Raw genomic sequence first — 26,213 nt, forward strand, 5'->3', positions numbered from 1 at the left:
TTTAAGTGCATGGATGCACACAGTCGTTTATTTGCTTTAATGACACAGTCGTGTTATCTAATCGGAATAAAAATACAATGATAGTGAGAGCGAATGAAGGTAGTAATAAAAAGTGTAATATAATCTCTCGTACCTATTCGTGTAATGACGAACTGAACTGGATTTTAAGGTAAACGGGTATTCAAATTTAGTGCGTGTCGTAAACGCTTTATTTTTTTGTTTTTGACAAATCGATTAAAATAACCTTCGAGAAATGAAATAAATAAAAAAAAAATAACAGAAATACACCTACAAGTATCCAATACGGAATTTTTAAAATAATTCAAAATTTCGAATGGCCTATCCTTTAAATAATGGATTGGAAGTTCTTTAAATATACCAAATATATCTATACGTTGCCTAAATTTCATACGATTTTATTAACCAATCATATATTATACAATTTTTAAATTATTTATTCTGTCACAACGAAACTAGGGCTATTTTAAGTCGGTCATCTAAAAACATCATAAGTAATTCAGGGTAATGTGTACTACAAAATAATTCGCACAACTTTTTACATTTTCGTGAAACGAAAAAAATCAAAACGATACAAAATGAATAGCGGTAAAAGCACTTCTAAAGATTGACGATGTATTTTTGCATACATCTCAATTATTTCTTGTAACATAAAAGCTCTTTTTTTTAATCCAATCTGATAAAAACACAGGGACATAATTTTTACATAATAAGCAAAATACCTGAATCAATAAGTGGTTTTTTTTATTTTAGGTATCTATATAATAATGAATTAAATATCATTTTAACATACTGGTTCTTTCTTTAAGTGCAATTATTTTAGTCGAGGATTTGATTTTATAAAAAAATCACAAATAGATGCTGTTCAAACAATTACAATTATAATATTATTTATTTATAAAAAATATTTGAATTATTGTATGTTTTATGATTTGAATTATACATACATATATATTTTAATAATATAAAATCATTTACCGCTCGAATATAGTTAAAAAAAATTAAGAAAACCAATCCTTATGTATAAACGAGATGAAAAACTTATATATAATATATATTTGACTTTTAAAATTCGCTAGATAATTAATGATAAGTATTTGAAGCAATAGAATCGAACCACTGTATTCGAATATGACAATGATTTTGGTTGATATGCTCTCGTTTATGAAATATGAGCGTTTAGAAAAATGAAAATTTTTTACAGTTTTTTTGGCTCTTGCTGTTTTTACTCAAAAACAAGTATTGTTATGCTAAAATTGAGTATGTAAAATCATTTACCGCTTAAATTAGTACGATTAGATAAAAAAACATTGAGATAGAAAAAGGCCAAATAAATACATACTGCACGGGAAAAAAATGCGTAATAATTAATATATTATCGACTTTCAAAATTCGCTAGATAATTAATTATATGTATTTTAAACAAATAAAAAATCACAATCAATAGAAAAAACATCTAATTATTGATTACAATACTCAATTTGAGCACAGCAACGTTGCATTTATAGTAAAAAATCGCAAAAAAATGTATATATAACGTAATTTTTTTGTTGCTTAGTATAATCGAGGCAGGTGTAGGAAGAATTGGAGAAGGATAAGGGCTTAAGCAGTACAAATCTGAAGTAAGACAATGAACAAACATATTGTAGCATATGCTAAAAGGAGCCGCCGCTATAATTGGTTTTCAAGGATTATCACCAGGCGTAAGTGCTATCGGCTAACAATGGAGACCCCCAATGGACTTAGTGGTCGGTAACGGCATTCGGTCACTTCCCTGAGTTCTCAGAACTGACAGCGCGAGACCGTGGGACTGCATATCTGGTACGTGACTATAACAATAGGTAAACAAACGTATCGAGGAAGATGCACTGAGCGACCTGCCCCTTATAAGCAGGTACTTAGGCATACCAAGGCATTATGGACGGAGCACTGACAGTGCGTGGATCTTTTTAATCACCCAATAAATGCTGTGAAGCGACTTTGGCCTTTTCTTTGGATCCTCCACCCACCCCTACGCAACAATATGAATCGAAGCTACGGAAAATATTGTTATTTAATTAATATTAATAAGAGAAGAGCACCATATTTATAAGGAAGTACATATATATACCTTTTACCCGCACAGTTCTTTTTTTAATGGCTCCTATTCCAAGAGCTATTCGACTTCTTAATGAAATGGTTGCTGTCGAGACTGAATGTGATATTTTCCACCTTAGTGAGCGTATATTGTCGGATATTACTCCAACCCATTTATCTGGTAGTCTGCGCTCATCATTGTTTTTTGAGATTGTGATTTATGAGTGGAATTTTGATTAACTCTCTTCCATTTGAGCCTCACAGGGATGTTTTGTATTTGCAGTTGGTTCTTATTTATTGGAACTGGCTGTAGGTTCAAGGCATTCCTTATGTTATATTTTATATTTGATATTTTTACATATGTATCTGCTATTATAATTGCTATTGTTTTTTATGATTATGTATAAATGTATTTTTGTCTGTGTATATATGTACATACATATGTTTATATTTATTTTTCTTTCTCTTTTTTCTTTTATAAGACATTCCCTTCTTTGTGGTATTTTTTATAATTTGTAATTATTATTATTATTAGTTGTTTGTGTATATATATTTTTTGTTTTTGTTATGTCTAATTTCTTTAGTTATTATTTTGTTTCTTTTCTTTTCTGTTATATTTTTGACCATTGTGGCGCATAAGAAATTCCCGTAATGCTACAATGGTCCAAACTTTAAATAAATAAATAATGATTATAAGGACTACATAGTTATTTAGTATGTAGAGATCAAATGATATGAATGTGACATTGTTATCAGATCTATTCCTGCAAGAATAGAGGTAAATGATTTTAAAACCGCGATCTTAATAACTTTGCATAATAAATTGAATAATATCCGATACTACCTATACACGACAATAGCTTAAACTATTAATTACGATAACACGATTTACGAGCAGGAATGTCTACCTATAGTATCGTCTCGAAGCATTCACACGTTAATATGCATGCACTTCTTTCCCAAGGAATACAACCTTCTAACGATCGTTAAATCGCAGTGAATTAATCAAAATAGAGCATTGCATTGCGATAATATGACATTTCGCACCAGATCAATCAAACTTTCTTAATATCGCCTGTTGCCAAATCGGCCGCTGAAAAGAGCAATGGACAATTAAATACGCCATTCCGTACGTACGTTACTCAGGAGATAATTAAAAACCATGATAAGACAATGGCCGTTCACATAATATAATTTATATAGCTCAATTTCACTCGTTCCGAAACGAGCGCGTTCCCTTTTCTTCTTGCAAAACGACACACCGAATCTTTTGTATTCGCCGAACGCAAACACAACTAAAATGCAAGGCGATGCGGGGTATATCCTCAATATATCCAATAATTAATCGCCATAGTTCTTTATCAACTCAAAATAAAATAAAATTATATCGCGCGCTCATACTACCATTATTAACGTATGATTCACCTGTATGGAATAACGCCTCAAATACTAACCTTTCCAAGCTCTAAGTAATACAAAATAAATCCCTAAAAATAATTTATAATACACCCATATATACTAACTTGAAAAAACTGCATGCCATATATAATATTCCGTTTGTTACAGACATTACTAACAAACTAACCAGTAGATTCTATGAAAGAATCACTAATAACCATACTAACACACTTGTGAAGAGTCTCGGTGATTACAACAAAATATCTATACGCTTCAGGTATAAACACAGATTATCTAAGCACAATCTGCTTTAGGTCATCGACTTTAGAGAGTCTTTAATTAATATTATGTATTAGATGTATTATGAGCATTTATAAGAATTGTAAATAGGTTTTTGAGCTCTTTTTCCTATTATGCTATGCATTAACATTAGAATAATATAATACTATGATTACAAACAAAATCAAATTAAATTGTAAAATAGAAAATGATCAATAGATCAGTAGCTATTAAAATAGATATAAGATGTATTGTGAGCATGTTTTAGTAATAATAAGAAGCATTTAAAAATCAAAACATGTATTATAGCTGGAAGATACACTTCAACTGTAACATATGCACAATAACATGAAACAAAATACACTGCAACAAAAACTTATATTATACAGTCAAATAACACTTTCGAATATTTGCATCCATTCGATACACGAGGAAAATGTTGAATCGATATTGAAATAGTAGTAGCTATTAAAATAGATATAAGATGTATTGTGAACATAATTTCGTAATAATAAAAAGCATTTAAAAATCAAAAATCAAACACAAAACGAATAAATCGAATCAGAATCCACAAACGGAACCCTTATACGGTCGTTTTGCAAACGGAGGAAATCGTGAAAAGTCTGAAAATTGGCAAATTTCGAGGCGAATTCGAAGCGATTACGACACGGATGCTGCGAGTTGGGTTTGAACCGGTGTTTAATTTTCATCACGAACCCCCAATCTGGCCAAAGTCGGTCGTGTTTCAGCAATGGAAAATTGCCGTATAATTCGGGTGAATTTGAATTCGAGACGGCCGAATTTACATCGCGAAAATTAGCCGGAAAAATTAGCCGCGCAGATACAATGGCACGTCGGAAATGTAATAGTTTCACACGAACGATGATTATGCGATAGTTATACGTACTAGGTTTTTCATTTGTTTGTTATCGTAATAAAAAATGACGTGTGTATTATTTTTCGTTTTGTAGAATGTATTCGTAAAATGTACGAGTGTTATTAAATTGTTCGCTAATTAAGCTGGCTCGGGATTGGACGTCGTTAGTGTCAAATTATTATAACAATGACCGTAATCAATTGTTGTTATGTTATTATGATGTTTTTAAGTACTGTAAACGGTTTTTTTGTTGGTGTTTTAAATGCTTATTATGTTTTTGAACGATCGAATGTTTTTTTTTTACATTTTACTCTCCCTCACCGAAGTGGGGTATGCAACTGCCCCATTTTTTACATTTTTAGTAATAACTACGTATGTATGTGGTTTTCAAATCCATACACCCTATATTTCTTGTATTCCTAGAATGAACTACAAGAAATTTATTTTAATAGATTTTGCATGATTTAGAAAAGGGGTACATCGTAAAAATATACATTTATACATTTTTACGTTCCAAAGTATAGCTTTAAAGGCGGTAGCGATAAGTTATGTTTTTGACTGTTCGCTTGCATATTCTTGTTGATCGATGAATCAATGCGAGAGAAAAAGACAGTTATATTTTCATAAGCTATTGTTTTTGTCGCTTTTGGCGCGTGGCTATTGAGTCTTGCAGTCGCCTGTTGGCCTTACCTATGTGCGTTTGCTTGTTGATACTTGTCGTTATTTTTTAATACAAAAATAGTCAAAAACATGCTACTAGGTTTTAGGCTTTCCTGGTATATACATATATGTATATCTATTTAAAATAAAATTAAATATCTCTACGAGCGCAAATACACTTTCAATAATGTGCACCAGTTGTTATATAATATAACAGTTGAGTTTTGACAGTTCTGATGCTTTCGAATTCAATTATGCGTTGATATTCGCTAGGTATTACAAATAAAGGTAACGATTACTGAATTATGATAACTCTAAAAATGAGTTCAAAACAAAAATGTGACTTTCCAACTCAAATTATTAGAAGATTGACGTTTTTACGAAAGCCTAACCTCTCCATATAACCCGGTACCAACTTATAGTTGAAGTGTATTTTCAGTTTTAATATATTATGACCAGTTGGAATGTAACTCGTAGTATGAATCAACTTACGTGGATTAGACGGAATACATATATTCCAACTAGTCAAAATATATTACAACTAAAAATACACTACAACTATAACGGTAGTTGCTACCAGGTTAGATGGAAAATATCGCAATTAGTCAAACTATATTACAACTGAAAATACACTTCAACTATACCAGTAGTTGGTACCAGGTTAGATAGAATATTTATTTATTTATTTATTTATTTATTTAATAGTTTTGGACCATTGTGGCATTACAGGAAGAACCTAATGCGCCACAATGGCCTACATTTGAAAAATATATAAAAACATGATATAAAAACAAGTAAACTGTAAATAAAGGAAAAAAGCAAAAGCAGAAAACATGGTAAAATAAAATTACAAAAAAAGTAACAAAAGGAAAATAATACATCATTCAGAGAGAAAAAAAAAAATAACAAAAGTGTAAAAATTAAAAATAAAATCCATAAATCCCATTCTTTGTTTACACTGATCAAAATTAAAATAGTATATAAAAATGTACAAAAGAGAAAGAAAAAATAAAATAAAATAAAACAAAATATGAATAAAAAATAAAATCACAGCGAGGCCCAAATGGAAGAGAGTAGATTAAGATTCCACTCATTCATCACATTCAAATTAAGAAAGTAATGATGAGCGCAGGTTACCAGATAAATATGTTAAGATAATATCCGACAATCTACGCTCCCCAAGGTGGAAAATATCACATTCAGGGACAGCAGCAACGATTTCATTGAGAAGTCGAATAGCTCTTGGAATAGGAGCCATTCGAAAAAGAACTGTGCGAGCAGCAGGTACAACCATTAAATGATGATGTCTACCACGCACATAATTATTAGGGACATAAAGTCCCAACTGTTCCAGCAACAACGGGCATGACGTATTACCACGCAATAGCTGGAGAACGAAACGAATTAACGAGAAGTTTCTCCGAAGTTCAAGGGAATTATACCCAAGCATGCCCAAAAGGAAAGGAGTAGGATAGAGATATGGGTAGTACCCATACTCTTTCTTATAAAGAAAACGAAGAAATGCTTTTTGCACTTTTTCTATAATAAGAGAGTAGTTTGCTTCGTGCGGATTCCACACAATTGCATTATACTCTAGCTTACTTCTAACAAGCGAGTTGAAAAGCAAGCGAGAAGACAAGGGGTTGGAGAATAATCTAGCATATCTCAAGACAAATCCAAGTCGACGAAAGGAAACGTCAGCGATTGTCTTGATGTGGTTGTGAAAGGTGAATTGAGGATCAAAAGTGATACCCAAGTCGACCATTGATTCCACGCGCTTCAACAATACGGATCCAATGGAATATCCGTGACAATAGAGCGAATTCGCACGTCCATAACTCATAATAGCACATTTACTAGTATTCAGTTCAAGCCCTAAACTGGAACTGAACTCTAAAACAGCGTTAATATCAGCTTGAAGGAGAGAGGCTTGCCTCTCATCCTTAACAGCAAAGAATAGTTTAACGTCGTCAGCAAACAAGAGACATGAAGCATTGCGTAGTACTTTTGGGAGGTTATTAATGACTATTGTAAATAGTAAAGGGCCTAAGGTGGACCCCTGAGTTACACCAGATCGCGTAAAAAATGAAGGAGATTCATAAATACCATATCTAACAAATTGCTTCCTATCACTAAGATAAGAAGCAAAGAGTTTAAGAAGACGTGGAGAAAAGCCCACTTCAGCTAATCTGATCATAAGAGCGTCATTGTTGACAAGATCAAATGCTTTTCGAAAGTCAAAGTAGGCTACATCAACTTGTTGTCCACGGTCAACTTTAGACATGGTATAATATGAAAAGCAGGCAAGATTAGTGGTAGTGGAACGACATGGTGAAAAACCATGCTGCTCATCACACAACAATCTTTTGAACTGCAAAAGAATCAAACGGTGAAGGATATTATCGAAAATTTTGGGAATAGCCGAGATGATAGCAATAGGTCTGTAATTTTCAACCTCATTTTTAGAGCCACTTTTATGAATGGGAATGACTCTAGATAATTTCCATTTTTCAGGATAATTACCAGAATCCAGAATAAGGTTAAAAATAAACTGAAGAGGCTCTAAGAGCGAATTACAGCATGCCTTTAATACGTCAGGGGGCACACCGTCAGGCCCAACAGACCCTTTCAGCTTCAAAATATATTCTAATTAGTCAAAATATATTACAACTGGAAGATACACTTCAACCATAACAGATACGCTGAAACTAGACGTACTAATAAGCGTAACACTAGTACTAGAAAATTTATCAATCTATGTACAATGAATTGAATGAGCTTTTCATGGTTTAATCGTAACATTTTTTTATTCAAGGAAAATTTCATAAAATTTACCTAACTCATACATGACACAAAAGTACATTAAAATTTATCAAACCAATTGTTTTATATATGTCGTTGATTTGTAATTTATACTGTTGAAATTAATGCATGACAACCAGTTATGAATAGAAGTGTTTTAAGAGTAAATTGCAAAACTGAAGTGGTTGGAAATCACCGATTTAACCTTTGGACTAAATTTCAAATAAAGCACTCAAAACACGAACTTACATTTTTTTTACATAGATATATACCAGGAAGGCTTGACAGGAAGAACCCAATGCGCCTTCCTGGACAATTAATTACAAACAATGCAGCATTTTATTATTAAATAAATCACTGTATTTCCAGAAGATGAACACGAAATAAGAATTAATTAATTAATTAATTACAGAATTAATCCATTGAGACATCTATGGATTTAGATTTTGTACATAATTTTTACAAATTATACACACAATAAATACAGAAGATTTGTGACAGCTGGAAAGATGATTTTTTTGCCCATTTTGAGGAACCGAGCAAACTCTGATAAGAAATGATTGATTTGGAGTCAAAAATATCCCCAAATCTAACCAGTTGTATGGCGGATCGAACTCACTGATCACTTGGTGCTGAAACATTAAGTGGTACTGTTGGCTAAATATATTTACATATATTTTGTAATATTAAGTAGTTATCATTATATTTATTACTAATTAAAAGCTTGTGTTAAGCCCCTTATTCTTCAGTGACTCACATGTGAGTCACGAATTGACTCGTTTGTACATATGTTATGGTCTAATGGATAAGTCGCGTCGATTTTTCTTTCCGAAATATACAATATTAAACCTTTAAGAATAATTTTGTATGAATATTTGAACGAACTTGATTACACGAAGGCCTAACAGGTGAGCCCCAATGCGCCTTCCTGGTCAGTTATAAACATCGATTAACAATTTATAGATTAATTTTACACAGCATCATAGAGACATCTATGGATATATGTATTTAACAAACATTTTTGGATTTTATAATTCAGTAAATTCGAGATGCTGAAAACTCAAATTTCTTTGCGAGAAATATGGTAATTCGTTGAATCGTTAAAATGAAATCAGATAAATTAGCAAAATCTGATAAGAAACGATCGACCTGGAGTCACAAACCACGGTCTGGCCGGCAGCGGGTCTCTAGTGGGACTCGAACCCGTGACCACTCTGCTCGAAAGCATAATATGCTAACCACTAGTCCACGTCACTGGTTATATTCAACATCAAATCGAATTATTTTTCAATTGAATTCTAGTAAATTTCACTATCAGAAATGATTCAGAACCGAAGTAGAAATTTTTTTTAATTCAACTCTGACGCCATTTTATTTTTATGTGTCGTCTAGTACTGATTTTTCAGCCACAGTTTCTTTTGACAGAATTACAGTTATTCACAATATAAGTAGGCTATATAATATCGGTGATTTGAATAATTTTACCATATAGATATAAAAACAATATCGTCATCCACGTTTAGTATAGTATAGTAATTGTGAATCACAAAAAAGTCGAACTTTAATTTGAACCCACGCAAACTCCAAATTCTGACATTTTCCGTTTCGGTCCATTCAATTTAAATACAAATCCAATCATCAACAATAAGGTGAACACCTTATAGAGTCATCAGAGCACATTTCAATAAATCATCGACCATTTCAAACAACGAAAACAGTGCCCGTCAGAAGAATAGACTTAGAATATAATGCTTTGAGCAGTGGTAACGGGTTCAAATCCCACAGGTTTCTGCTGGCCAGACCTTGAATTTGTGACTCCAGGTCACAATAGTGAAATTCTTACGTCGTTTCGATAAGAATTTCAGTAACCGATACTAAGTTTCAGTTCGATAGGACTAACCGTGTTCAAAAAATCCTCAAAATACACAGACACACACATTTTTCTAGATCATGAAAACGTGATCAGTGATCGATTCCGAGTTCGAATCAGTCAAAATCTCGAATTGGAATTTTCGCATGATCACAAAACGTCATCTATTATACATAGATAAAGTAAAAATCAATATTTATAAGAGGACAAGCTGCGATTTGTCAAAACGCAGCGAACGAGGTCACTTAACACAAATCGCACGCTTTTCGCGTCATCGGGGACGAGCTCGTTGAATCATAGCGGTTTTAATTTTTTTTCGCAAAATCACATTTTACGCGAAAAAGTGACCCATACTTGCGGCACGGATACAAAAAAAAAAGTTTCGCAAAATTTTTCGAACGCTAATTAAAAGTGCACATTGCCGCAGTCCGATTCTCACGTTTGCCGGCGAAATGATTTGATAATGCCGGTTTGAATTTAAACGATTGCGTTTGAATTCGCCTCTAACGTGGCGGACGTTGATTAATGATCAATGTTGAATAATAATTAAACATTTGAATAATACACACTTGAGGGCTACTTATGTATGTATATACTGCTCGTGTTGAGGTTTGATCCATTTCCGAACCGAGGCATTTCTCTGACACGGTTGACACGAAAAGCAGTCGAGCGACGCGTTGTTTGAATGCGCCAAATACTTAGCCCGGTGTGTTTGTTGTCATTGAAATATATGTACGTACGTACCGTGAAACGTTTTATTGTCTGAGCTTTTCTTCTATTGCGGTTGGATTATCGAAGCGATGGCGCTTTGCATTATAATGGGCGTGAGGTGCATATCGCCATAAGTTTAATGGATGCAGCGCAAATGTATGCTAATTCGATCGCCGGGCCTTAGCAGTTATGCAAACTTCGTTTTGAAAAGTCGATGAAAAGCGGACCAGACCTGTGGAAAGTGTGCGCCCCCTTTGACCGACCTGAATCAATATCGATTCAACATTTTCCTCGTGTATCGAATGGATGCAAATATTCGAAAGTGTTATTTGACTGTATAATATAAGTTTTTGTTGCAGTGTATTTTGTTTCATGTTATTGTGCATATGTTACAGTTGAAGTGTATCTTCCAGCTATAATACATGTTTTGATTTTTAAATGCTTCTTATTATTACGAAATCACGTTCACAATACATCTTATATCTATTTTAATAGCTACTGGTCTACTGATCATTTTCTATTTTACAATTTTAATTTAATTTTGTTTGTAATCATAGTATTATATTATTATAATGTTAATGGTACAAAATAATAAATTTGTGTAATAATTGTTTGTAATAATTTGTGTTTGATTTTTAAATGCTTTTTATTATTACGAAATCACGTTCACAATACATCTTATATCTATTTTAAAAGCTACTGATCTACTGATCATTTTCTATTTTACAATTTTAATTTAATTTTGTTAGTAATCATAGTATTATATTATTATAATGTTAATGTACATCATAATAAAAAAAATAGCTCAAAAACCTATTTAGAATTCTTATAAATGCTCATAATACATCTAATACATAATATTAATTAAAGACTCTCTAAAGTCGACGATCTAAAGCAGATTTTGTTTAGGTAATCTGTGTTTATACCTGAAGGGTATAGACATTTTGTTGGAATCATCGAGACTCTTCACAAGTGTGTTAGTATGGTTATTAGTGATTCTGTCATAGAATCTACTGGTTAGTTTGTTAGTAATGTCTGTAACGAACGATAATATATTTTGACTAGTTGGAATATATGTATGTATTTTCAGCTGTAATATTTTATTTTATTTTACATAGATATATACCAGGAAAGCTTAACAGGAAGACCCCAATGCGCCTTCCTGGACAATTAATTACAAACAAGGCAGCATTTTTATTACATAATTCACTGTATTTTGAGAGGTTGAAGAACACGAAATTAACAATTGATTAATTAATTAATTAATTAATCCATTGAGACATCTATGGATTTAGACTTGTATATAAATTTTTCAAATTGATAATAACGATTGACTTGGAGTCACAAATATCCAAGTCTAACCAGCAGTATTAAAGATTAGCCCGGGATCGAACCCAATAATCTCTTGCTGTGCTGAACATAAACGCAACCACTGATACTGCTGGCTATATTTTGATTGGTTGGAATATATTTTATCTAACCTGGTACCAACTACTGTTATACATAGTTGACCTATATTTTCAGCTGTATTATATTTTGACAAGTTGGAATATATTCCGTCTAAACCACGTAAGTTGATTCATATGGTGAATAACATTCCAACTGGTCATAAGATATTACAACTGAAAATTCAGTTCAATTATAAGTTGGTACCAGGTCTAATGGAGAGGTTAGGTTTTCGTGAAAACGTCACTCGATTAGTAAATTGAGTTGGAAAGTCACATTTTTGCTTTGAACACATTCTTAGAGTTATCGTAATTCGGCACTCATTACCTTTATTCGTAATACCTAGCAAATATTAACGCATTATTGATTTCTTAAGCATTCGTAAAAACATCAGAGCTGTCAAAATTCAACTGGCGCACATTGTTGAAAGTGTATTTGTGCTTGTAGAGATATAACTTATATACTAGTTGAATTGTATTCGAATAAAAAAGACCTAAAACGCCAGTTGGAGTATATTACAACTGAAAACACACTCCGACTGTAACTATTATATATTTTACTAAAAACTATTTTAAGTCGACGATCTAAAGTAAATAAATAGTATTTTGATAGTTTGTTTTCATTCCTGAATGGTAAAGATATCACATTGAAATCGTCGAGACTTTTCACAAGTTGATTAATATGGTTGTTAGTGATTGGTTTATAGAAACTCCTGATTAATTTGTTATAAATATCTAAGACTAACGGAATGATATTTTGGAACTGTATTATTTTCATGTTAGTTTAATATATATGGGCGTGCTATAAATGGTTTTAAAGTATTTGATATCAATTTTTAGAGTCGTTATATAATAGTTAGTCAAATTTATTTTATTAAAAATAATTAGATAAATGTTTAATTTTATTTAATTAAGAAATACTATTAAATAAAAATGTACTTTATATTAACAGCTGTAAAAATCTTGATATTCATAATGCTATAATAACTATTTATTCATTCAAAAATTTTATGTCGATAAATAATTCTAAGGTTGAATATTTCCTAGCGACCTCTAAGATTCCGACTCGTTTCATGCAATAAAATACTAACTATTGAATCACCTTCCATGTATCCTCATATAAAATTTGATGTTTGATTATTTTTCTTATTCCAATATAATTTAATTTTAAATTATTTTTTTTCAGATTCCATTTAACACAACGATTAAACAATTACGATGTTTAATGTAAATTTTTTGCATTAAATGAGATGTACGCTATTGTTACAAACGGATAAAAAAATGTTTTAGAACATTTACATTTAAAAAAATAATACAATGCAAACGAAAGTACAAAGTATTCTCGTGACTTTGAAAAATCCATGAACTGGTTTTGTGCGTTGTTGAATATTCAACGCGGCTAATTGGTCTCGCGCGTTTGAATAACCGATAATTATTATGTAATGATAATTTTTAGACATCTTCTTTAATGATGCAATATTTATTTTATTAATAATGTAAAATAAACAATCTTTTGATCGGAAATTATGGGTTTGATTAATACGTTTGCGTCGATGTTTCCTTTAAGCGCAATGAAATTTTAGAGCTTTTCTTCATGGAAAATCAAACAAACTTTGTAGTCTTCAAAATTTTGACTCGGATTCCAATACATACATATATACATATATACCTTTCCCGGCTTTTATTACCGCACACTCTTCTACAAGAATTATGACATAGCCACTATTTGCATAGCACATTTTAATTTTTGGATTCATATTTATTATGAAGTGGGAATAATAGTATTTGACTCCGAATCTACAGCTTCGATTTCAGTGCCTTTTCAAGAAGGACTTGCACATTCTATTGTTTCCTAAAAAAAATTAAGATTTTCAATCTGATTGATCACATGAATCAGTTTTATTAGATTACATTACTTCAAGGCACATACAAATATTATAAGACAAGAGGAGTGAATAGCTTGGTCAGGAATATGCTGCCACCAGATAATCGATTATTATTCAAAAGGATTACTATTCTTGGAAAGATATTCGTTCAGTTTATTTTATTTATGACAACTTTGAAGCTTTAATCCTCCCTCACCGAAGTGGGGTATGCAAGTGCCCCAATTTTTACGTTTTTCGTAATAACTATGTGATTTTCAAAGCTATACACCCTATATTTCTTGTATTCCTAGAATGACCGACAAGAAATTTATTTTAATAGATTTCGTATGATTTAGAAAAGGGGTACATCGTAAAAAATACATTCATAAATATCTACGTTCTAAAGTATGATTTAAAGGCGGTAGCGATAAGTCATGTTTTTCACTGTTCACTTGCATATTCTTGTCGATCGATGAATCAATGCGAGAGAAAGAGACAGCTATATTTTCGTAAGATATTGTTTTCGTCGCTTTTGGCGCGTGGCTATTGAGTCATACAGTCGCCTGTTGGCCTTACCGATGTACATTTGCATGTCGATGTTTATAGTGTAACGTTACATAGAGAGACGCCCCGTAGACCGGTGACGTCATGGTGACGCCGACCAATGGTGGAGTCGGACGTTGCGGCCAATGGCTGCACCAGACTCCTTGACCAATGATAATACGTGTATGCGCTGAGCGCTCTATGATATAAGAATGGTACGCTCTCGATCGGGGGCATTCGGATCCTGACCTCCACCGGACGAGCAGCAATAAAGACTTGGAACCTGCCTGCGTGTTTTCTTGTACCTCGACCTGACTCCACTTACCTCTGAATACTCTTCAATAGTTATTTTTTAATACAAAAATAGTCAAAGACATGCTAAAACTTTTTTATGTTGATGTATAAAATTATTAATTAGGTATATATTGAACCCATTTGTATTGATAAAAACTGTAAAATACTGGGGTCTTACTCGACCCTCCGTCCTTCAAAGGTTTAATAGATTGAGTTTTGGCCGAAGGACTCCAGATCAAAGAGTCGTACTCCATGATACTTCTCACCAGGGCATTGTACAGCAGCCTCAGATCAGTGAGATTGAGATTGAGGCTAAGCCTCAAATCCAAATCGCCATTGAGTCATGCAGTCGCCTGTTGGCCTTACCTATGTAAGTTTGCATGTCGATGTTTCTCGTTATTTTTTAATATAAAAATAGTCAAAAACATGCTATAGTACTAAAACTTTTTTTATGTTGATGTATAAAATGATTAATAAGATATATATTGAACCCATTTGTATTGAAAAAATCTGTATTTTCTTACTCAACCCCGGTTCGGAACACTCGTACAAGTCCTTCAATGGTTAAAACATACTTTTAATCCAAATTTTCTCGTTTCAGCAAGCATCCAAAAAAGAAGACTCCGGAAACATTCAAAATATATAGGGACATCCATAGCCCTGAAAGTATTCCGCATATGGCACGTTTACATCGGCGATCGTAACGTTTATATTTAGCGTGATAATTTAACGATATAACGCGCGTCGGCCACAATTACTTTCGTTTTCGTAAATCGGGGCCAAGCGGGCTCTCGTCGTACGCGGATCTTCCGATTGTTAACGACCGGTCCGCGATTGAAACGGTCCATTGAGAGGGTTCAAACGAGACGTGGGTGCTGTTGCTGTTTTTACAAATATAATATACACACATACATTCGGTTTACCGTTACGCGACGACCTCTCAAGACGAACCATTGACAGGTGCATGCCTGGGCCGAAAATAACCCACGAGCACCACTGTGCCGATTCTTGCTCTCTCAGCCCTTCGAAGTGTGTCAAATGCCGATCCATTCGAATTTTTTGTACGTGCTATATATATGCAGTGCACATTATTTTAATTAATCCATTAGGCGCACGTTTGATTGATGCTTGACGCTCGGAGCTATATATAAGAAGTCCAAACTATCAATTTACTTGATGTGCACGTGCGATTTGAAATTTAGAGTGATCTTTTGGTTAATGGAGTGCATTTGTAACATATTTAAATAAATTGATGTAGGGTTTAAACAGTAGGTACTGCATCTTTATTGCACTCTTCAACGTGGTCTCGAATGATTCAATTTTGAATGCATTGTACTGTTATGTTAATTTAGCAAAGTCTCTTGAGAATAGGGTTGCCAGATGGTATCCAAAAGGAGGACATGTCCTCCTTTTCCGTGTTTTGTCCTCCCTTACCTACTGTAAGTCCTCCTTTTTGCTAAACATCGGGCGGGAATTATTTATGATGCTTTAGTTTCACGCATTGAGTTCTTGAGCATCAGAGGTGTAGAGATTGGCGATGTTAAGCTACACGATCAATTTTGTAACTTGATTTCATTTCTTAAATCAAAATCAGATGAAGATGAAGCATATTATGATTTGAAGTTGCACGAGTAGTGGACAATCTACTTCAAAAGTGTTGAATGTTTCTCAGAACTGCTCAAGATCTGCGAGTTTTATTTTTGTATAAGCGCACATAACGCAAATGTGGAAAGAGTTTTTTCACTGATTAATACTCAGTGGAGCAAAGAGAGGAATAGAATAAGTGTGCAGTCAGTTAAATCTTTAATTCTTACACAATACAACTTTAAAAATATGACATATGAAGATTTTTATAATTATTTGTTAAAAAAAAAAGAACTTCTTTCCAAAATTGGCAGCTCAGCTAAATATTATTAAAATAAAGTAAAATAATATAAAAAATTCGTTTAATTTCTGAATGTCCTCCTTTTTTTACAGAAAATCTTCCTTTTTAGACCCATCTGCCCTCCTTTATCAAATTATCATCTGGCAATCCTACTTTAGAAGAGCGTTTTTATTATTACTCTAGAACTAGAGAAAAGTGGAAAAAGACAATGATTTGATGATTTCAATTTTGATTGAATTGATTTAAATCTAGCTAGCAGTTATAGGAAAACCCTATTGTGAAAATATAATTATTATTTTTAACTTTTAATATAGTTTGAATCACACACTTCGTAACATATGTATGTATGAACGTTTAAGATTTTTAATTAATTTTTCAAAAATGATCGATATTTAGAGCTTTTAGAATTCAAGGAGTGATCAGAAGGGGTAAAAATTCTCCGGTTTGATATTCCATAGTATATATTATATGTATAATTGTTTATGTACTTTTCAAGATAAGTTTCACTGCAGAAGAAAAGAGAAAGATTCCCATTCGAATATGATGAGGGGATATATAAAAGTAAAATAAAGTTACTGTGATGTAATTCTAGCCACAATCTCGCACGATCAAGTTTTAGATAAATATTTTAATACTGCCAATCTCGTCCATATTTCAACCCTAATATAAAAATGTTCATTAAATTAATTCCATCATATAAAACCGCTTCTATATTAAAATAAAACCGACCATCGGATATCATTCCACAAATTTACGACGCGCTAATAAAATATAAAAAAAATCGTGTAGGATATCACGCTACAGCTCCAAGTAACGAAACGGTGAACTCGGAGAGCCTTAACCGTCAGAAAGGGGTTAAAATTTAACATGTTGTCGGTTATGGATGCGCACGCAATACTCGTTTTGCGGTAACAACTGGACATCTTCGAGCGAGCGACTCTTAAATTCAACGACCGATGAAATGAGCCATTTTACAGCCAGTTTGCCGCAAATCTCACGCATCCATTCTTCTCCATGACGAGGGCCCATTAGAAGATATATATATGTATGTACATAATGTGAACAAATATGTGTGTAATTTAATGGTGGTTGAACCGTGTTGCGTAAGGTGTCGGTGCAACGGCTACGTAGAACATATTAGTCATCATCGTATGGTGTTGGGCACTCGAAGGCAATGAAATCGAAAGGTCAATGATCAGCAACATCTCCGTATCCCATTTGTAGCCAAGGAACTGGAGGAATGCCGACATAATCTTGTTCTTCATATTTATATATGTAAGTGTGGGTGGGTGTAGGGATTCTACAACACATTTCTTCGTTAGACGCGAGTACGTACATATCTAAGCTGGTGATTTCAGTACGCGAAATATGTACTGTTATGTAGCGAAAGGCCAAAGAATTCTATTCTAATATATGTACATACATATATGTATAAATTTGTATAATACAATGAAATCTTAATTCAATAGTACGGCAAATACGAATATATGTATGTATTGTTCAATGAAAATTCGCAAGGATTCCGTACGTTTCATTCAAAGTAAATCACCTTTAAAGCGCATGCAATTAGAATTGAAGGAATTCAATTCGGTTGATTCTCATCATTGTATGCAGAGTTTTATATGACCAGAAATTTAACTATTGTACGTACGTTTATAATTTTATTTGAATATTTAGAAGGCTTACTTTTTATATTATTATCATCATTTAAAGCCTCTGCAACAACCTTCCACTCGTTTTTGTTTTTAAGCAACTCTCATTCATCTCATCCCACAGATTTTTATAATTTCATCTACCCATCTCCCTGTGGCCACCTTTATTTTTATTTATTTATTTTTATTTTATTAATTGAAAAATCAACAGACAGGATGTACAGAGATAGGTATAAAAAAAACAAAAAGTAAATAAATAATATATGTAACATCCGAGTCAAATAATAGATTTTTACAAAAATGAAAAAGATAAATATAAGGAAAACAAATTAAAAAGTAAAGAATAAAGGCATGACAAAATATACACCTTTACACTCTTTTGGGTACCATTCAAGAACTTCTTTCATCCATCTATTATACATTCTTTTAGCAATGTGATACAGCAATGCCATTTTAATGTCTTCAATTTTTCCACTGTATAAACTACTCACCCATGTATTCCGCGTCATATCTCTTCTTATTTACATGAGCATACAGTGTTCCATACTTATTTGAGTGCATTGGACTCACAGAATGCTGCATATACATATATACATATGAATTTTTAGAAACTATTTATGTACATGATATAAAAAAGATACATCAAACTATGTACGTGCATATGTAGTTTTTATCGACTGTTAGACAAATACAATTAATCATTGATGAAAAAAATAAGCTGTAAATCAACTCTTTTGTGCCGTTCATCAACCCCTATTATGCGACCTTGATATTCAATTTTCAGCTGAAAAAATTAAATATAAATATTTATTAGAATTGCGTACAATAAAATACGTTAAAAATTGAATGATTTTGATAAGAGAAATTTAATGATTATATTAATTTTTCATTTAAGAAAAAAAAGATAATCAAAGGAATCTTTTATATAATATTCATATTATAACCAGCAGCGTTGACTAATGGTTAGCAAATTATGCTTTCAAGCAGAGTGGTCACGGGTTCGAGTCCCACTAGAATCTCTCTGCAGGCCAGACCTTGATTTGAGACTACAGGTCGATCGTTTGTTATCAAATTTTGCCAATTTTTCTGTTTTCATTTAAACAGTTCCTGTAAAATTGGCTTCTCCTACCTATCACTCTTGCTAATCTCAAATTATTCAGCGTCTTGAGGTTCGCCAATTTGATTATAAATGCTGCGAAATTTGCATTGTATGAAATTCTTATGTATAATATATTGATTAATTGTATTGTATCTGTTTAAGTGTTCTACATATTTTCTATGAAATAAAATAGAATACAATAAAATAAAAATTACTTCATAAAATATTATAGACACATCAGGAGCTTTCCTGCTTTTATTTTTTATATCACTATACATATAGAATCACATTTAAAGTAAAATTATAAAATAAAAAAATAATATGTATATTTTTACATATCTCATTTCAAAGCATTATATATGTATGTATATTTAAATATATTATAAGTAATTATCAGTTATTCATTTGTTAATGCTAAATATTTTAAAAATATAAACATTTTTACTGATTAGCCTACATATGTCAAGTCTAAATATACATATAAACAAATTTGAGATTTTATACATATGCATACTTATGTATATGTAGATGTAAATTCATTTTGCAATTAGAATAGTTTTAGATTATTATAAATATAGATAATATTGTTTGAATGTACGATTATATACATATGTATATATTTACGTATGAACAAGTTTCGTATAGCGTTTTTTACAATGAACTAGTACTTGTCAATTTTTTTACACCATTCAATCTATTAGTATTTCGCTGTAGCAATTTATTTTCAGTACACTTGTTTTCTTTTCTTTTTATATTCTTGCTCACTTTTTGCCATCGTCAAAAACCGCCACATCCACACCCCTGTTCGAATTGTACATCGGTGCATTTTAATATGAATATTTCATAGCAATGCGGCACCTGCTATACAAGTACATACATCATCTATGAAGTCGATCGTCACTAAGAACAGGTTTAAAGCAGAATAAAATCGTAAGTATTTTTTTGTGCGCGAGGTTCTTAACCTTAACACCATTTCCGCTTCTACACAATTATTTTCAAACACAAACGATTTTCGACCAATATGCATGCACACACCTCCATTATCTCAAACGCCACATACACACACCTACAAAATCATTTAAAAATATTCGAACATACATAATATAAAAGACGGAGGCGAAACGAAGCCGACAATTTCGGATAGCTACAGACATCACTTTTGATCTTCAGACGATCGTAAAGTTTGCAACGACTTATAGAGCAGTATCCGCATTAAACAGGACCAGTTTACAATGCCATTGTATAAGAGTGGGCTTGTTCTTTTAAATCCAATACTAAAAAAGAAGAGTTTTAAGACTATAATTGTACCACTTTCAATTTTACGAATCAATATACATATATATAAACCGCGAAATCTGATTGTAAATGTTAACCACTTATGTAGTGCATGATAGGCATATTGTTTACATAAAATATGATTGGCGAATTACATTCATGCACTAAATTAGATCTGGGAATGATATACAGACAATTTCTTAATCACGTATGATTTTTTTTTAAATCGATTGTACGGGCAATGTTATGTAAGAGGTTTGTAATTAAGTACTCCATATCATCATCATCATTTAGGGCCATTCACCAATATCACTACTGGATGAAGGCCCCTCCAACACGTGTCCATTCGTCTATTTTGCGCAACTCTCATCCATCTCACCCCGCACATATTCCTTGCGGCTTTCCATTCACCCTTTTACATTCTCTCGGGTACTATTCCAGCACTTCTTTTGTCCACCTTTCGTCCATTCAATTCATTACCTTTTCAATCTCTTCACCCTCTCTACTATATCAACTACCTTTGTCATATTTCTCATCCATCTATTCCGTTTCCTATATCTCCTTGTTGTGCTCAGAATACAAAGTTCTAAACTTCTTTCTTAGTTCCTTTGAAATTTGATCTTTAATTTTTCCTTTAATTTTATTTTACATATTTAGATACCAGGAAGGCTTAACAGGAAGACCCCAATGCAACATTGCAACATTTTTATTACTTACATTGTTGTATTTTGAGAGGCGGAAGAACACGAAATTAACTATTAATTAATCAATGAATTAATCCATAGAAATATCTATGTATTTACACTTGTACATAAATCATATTCAGATATTTGTGATAGACAATCATACTTTGGAACGTAGAAATGTATAAATGTATTTTTTTACGATGTACCCCTTTTCTAAATCATACGAAATCTATTAAAATAAATTTCTTGTAGTTCATTCTAGGAATACAAGAAATATAGGGTGTATGTATAGCTTTGAAAACCAAATACATAGTTATTACGAAAAACGTAAAAAATTTTAATTAAAAGTTTTCAAAGAAAAAGATGATGTTTTTTAATGGCTAAAATTTATTAATAGCAACTGTCGTATGACGAGATATTATGGTTGTTTTGTAATAATAGAACCCCACTCATCTTCGATACGATGTTTTTGCAATTGAAACCCGTCGCAAATTGCGACTATTAAATAATAAAAGAATACAATATATCACTTATTAGTATCATATTTTTCACACAGCCGTAACACGTTGCATCATACATATGAACGTGTACGATGTGGCTAAATAGAATGTGGCGAGAAAATGCATTTTTAATTTCTTTTCACACACTCTATTATATACACTGGGGTCGTTCTCAATTTTCACAATATACAAATCCAGATGCGTATCGCACTCTTTACGAAAGAAGAGAAAAAACACGGTGAAGTACATACAAACATACATTGCCAAATTTAAACGCGCGTTAGAACTCGTACGGTTCGCCTCATTTCGATTATAATGGAACATAAATTTTTGTTAATTTATGGAAATATTTACATCGACCGTTACATTGTGGTATGTAATTTCCAATTATGGTTGCGTTTTATCGATGTGTGTGTATATACATATATATATATATATATATATTTATTTTTTTCTTCCTCATCGTTTACCGTTGTCACACACAGACACTACACGCATTCGAAGAGATGAGATAGTGCTCTTGAATCTCCGTAATATCCGTATGGCATTGATTACGTACAGCGTGTCCCAAAAGCGTGTCGAATATATATGTATATATATATAGCCGACGATACAGCCTGAATATTAAAAGTCTAAATTTGCGCGATACGTGGGCGAAATGCCGAGTGGGTGATTTTGATTCCGATACGACATAATTTCAAAGAGAGACGTGCTCGATAATGGCGATCGAGAATATTTGGCATTTGCATAAAGAAACTACCGGTGACAGGAGTCAGAAAAGGATATTGTCGCGAATGCGTTCTCTTTTCATGGTCAAACAATGTATTACCCATGTTGACCGATTGCCATTGCAGTGTAATAATGTGTAACGGTTATTTGGCTTCGGGTTTTCGTTTGACATTTGAACGATGTTTGTATATCAAAATTGTTTATGGTTTTGCCGAGGCGTTCGATATGGTGAATCTGTTGATGCTTAATAACAAGTTTCGTAAGTGAATTAACATATCGATATTTTGAAATGTGCAATTATGAACGCGTCAGTTCTGGTATTAGAGGCATGAGTTGTGATGCAGAATTTTCGTCGCTTCAAATTTTAATACAAACTCAAACTGTCGAATTGTAATTGTTTATAAATATACATATAAATATAAATCTCACTACACTGGAGACGAGAAGAATAAGAGGCGACTTAATCGAAGAGTTGAAAATACTAAATAATCATTATAAATGTCATATGTCCAATCTTTTTAAATTCAACGAAAACAATCACCTCAGAGGTCACTCGCTTAGACTCAAAAAGAAAAATCTAATAAATTGATAAGAGATTCCTTCTTTTCAAACCGAGAGGTTTCAGCTTGGAATAGACTTCCCAATGAAATTGTAATTTCTGATAACCTTAATATTTTTAAGAATAAGCTTGATGAATTTCCTAAACTTAAAAGATATCTGTAATGCTTCTTTCCCAATATCTTATTTCTGTTTCTTGTTTACTTTTTTTTTATCTCTTATTTATATTTTAATATTGTCATTTTGAATGTATTTTAATTTTTTTCTCATTTAATTTACATATATGTATAAATCAAACTCCTTGGGTCTATCGGCTTTGCCGTCTCCCCCAAGTACATATATTAAATAAATAAATAAATAAAATATACATTGACTGTATATTCCAAATTGATTTTTATCAGAAAGCTTAAAATATACTATGTAATCTAATATACAAATTCGAAAGAGACTTTGTATGTAACTATTGTTGGTTCGTAGACAAACAAATGAATATTCAAATAAATTTAATAAAATAAAATGTTTACAATTAGATTGGCCAAGTTTAAGCGGTTTGTATGACAAATACCGAGTATAGTACACTAGTGGTATAATAAAATTAAATATTAAACATAATCACTGACGTATTATGACAGCCAGCAGCGTGGCTCGGTTATTTTGTTGATACTAAGCACCGAGAGGGCGCCGGGTTCGATCTCGTGAGCTGACAGCGATTGAAAAATTAATATTCCGAGTAAAATCTTTAATGCTGCTGGTCAGACTTGGATATTTGTGACGGCAAGTCGATCGTATCCTATTTCATTGTTGAAGCGTTTCCTCCATCAAATTGGCATAAACCGTCCTAACCACTATGTCACCACTATTTGAATATGATTTTTATAAAAATATTATATATAATATAGATTTCTAGCTAATTTTCTTATACATCGTATTTGTATTATGCTTATACATATGTATGTCTGGTCACAGTGACGCGTTAGAGTATTATGTAATGTCACTGTGGCTAATATGTAAATGTAATATATAATTTCGAAAGAGACTTTGTAACTTTGTATGTATGTATGTAAGGTTTGTAGGGAACATCGAAAAAGAATTAAAGTTTCTATACGATGATATCGATATTGTTGAATATTATTTTTTTCGATTAAAATAAATTTAATAAAAAAAACAAATGAATGTTTAATAGTAGATTGTTTTGCCATGTTTAAGCTGTTTATATTACAAATACCGAGCGAAGCCGGGTAAAACCACTAGTAAATAAATAAATAAATATATAGAGAAAAATATTTTTTTCATTCAGAATTAACATACATATAAATATTGCAAACATTAATCAGATCATTTCAGTCATATTTGACAAAATACATATATAAAGAGGTTTTGATTTAAATTTTAAGATTGTAAATAGAGGAATTGTAAATAGGTTTTTGAGCTCTTTTTCCTATTATGCTGTACATTAACATTAGAATAATATAATACTGTGATTACTAACAAAATTAAATCAAAATTGTAAAAAGGAAAATGATCAGTAGATCAGTAGCTATTAAAATAGATATAAGATGTAATGTGAACATAATTTAGTAGTAATAAAAAGCATTTAAAAATCTATTCAAATTTTAATAAATCAAATTTATTAAATTCGCTGCTGAAAATTTGTTCAATCATTAAGCTTTTTATATGCACATTAAATGTATGACATATGCAATATTAAATTTTGTTTAAAAAACGTTTATTTCATCAAATGAAATGTTAATAAATAAATAAAATTAAAAAAAAATTGCATAATTTTCGTTCAATTATGTATTAGATGTATTATGAGCATTTATAAGAATTGTAAATAGGTTTTTGAGCTCTTTTTTCTATTATGCTGTACCATTAACATTATAATAATATAATACTATGATTACTAACAAAATTAAATCAAAATTGTAAAAAGGAAAATGATCAGTAGATCAGTAGCTATTAAAATAGATATAAGATGTAATGTGAACATAATTTAGTAGTAATAAAAAGCATTTAAAAATCAATTCAAATTTTAATAAATTAAATTCGCTGCTGAAAATTTGTTCAATCATTAAGCTTTTTATATGCACATTAAATGTATGACATATGCAACATTAAATTTTGTTTAAAAAACGTTTATTTCATCAAATGAAATGTTAATAAATAAATAAAATTAAAAAAATTGCATAATTTTCATTCAATTTCGGAAGAAAGTAAAGTGTTTATTTGATTATATTTGCAAAATTTTCACTCAATTTGGTGCATATACTTTCATATATATATATATATATATCGCCCGTAGTTTATTACAAAATTTGAATCGTCCGATCACATTAAGCGGCGGAGGTTTTTAGCGTGTGTATGTGTTTCAGATTGCGGCGAGCTTTCAGGTCGCGGGTTGTGGAAATGTGTCTCACCTGTTGCGATTGCGAACCGCAATTGTTTCGACCCCTGCTATTTTTCCGACGAAACTTCACTATCGCGCGACTTTTCACTCGGGGGGTTGGCGAGGGTGGTTTTTCGTGAATCGCGGTGCGGTAATAAAGTTCCGGGAGCGTCGCGCGTCGCCCAAGCCGGTTCGGCTTCTGGTCGTTAACTGTTTGTCGGTCGACGGCTCCGAGGTCCACTCAGCCTCTGTGCCTTCTCCTACCACTCCCCCCCACCCACCCACCCACTGGCGGACGCGCGCCACGCTTTGAGGATCGACCCGCGAAGAGCGGGTCAACCGGCTCGATGTGGCACCCCTCGCGACACACTCCTACAGCCCATTCAAAGGTCGACCAATCAATCGAATCGTATATGTATGTAATTCGATCCAACATACATACGTGCTCTATATGTAGGTTAACACTTGCCACACTGTGATGGATAGCGAGCGTCCACTACTTATGTTTCATTTAATTTCTCCAAATATATTGAATGCAGGGACTTCATATTGTATGGCTTTAGGACACTTACCCCCTGGACACATACCCCCCGGTCAAACGGTTT

The 26,213-nt window shown here is 32.3% G+C and overlaps 1 protein-coding gene across 1 annotated transcript in view; it reads right to left on the minus strand.

Annotated features, from left to right (window-relative positions):
* LOC143911589 (uncharacterized) overlaps positions 1–25,866 on the minus strand; it is a 38,224-nt gene extending 12,358 nt beyond the window's left edge. The window contains exon 1 of the mRNA XM_077430543.1: positions 25,640–25,866. The gene's annotated coding sequence lies outside the window, so the exon portion shown is untranslated. The remainder of the gene's footprint in view (positions 1–25,639) is intronic.
* Positions 25,867–26,213: the final 347 nt, after the last annotated feature.

The sequence above is a fragment of the Arctopsyche grandis genome, chromosome 5 (assembly GCF_051622035.1).
Source record: "Arctopsyche grandis isolate Sample6627 chromosome 5, ASM5162203v2, whole genome shotgun sequence".
Taxonomy (NCBI): domain Eukaryota; kingdom Metazoa; phylum Arthropoda; class Insecta; order Trichoptera; family Hydropsychidae; genus Arctopsyche; species Arctopsyche grandis.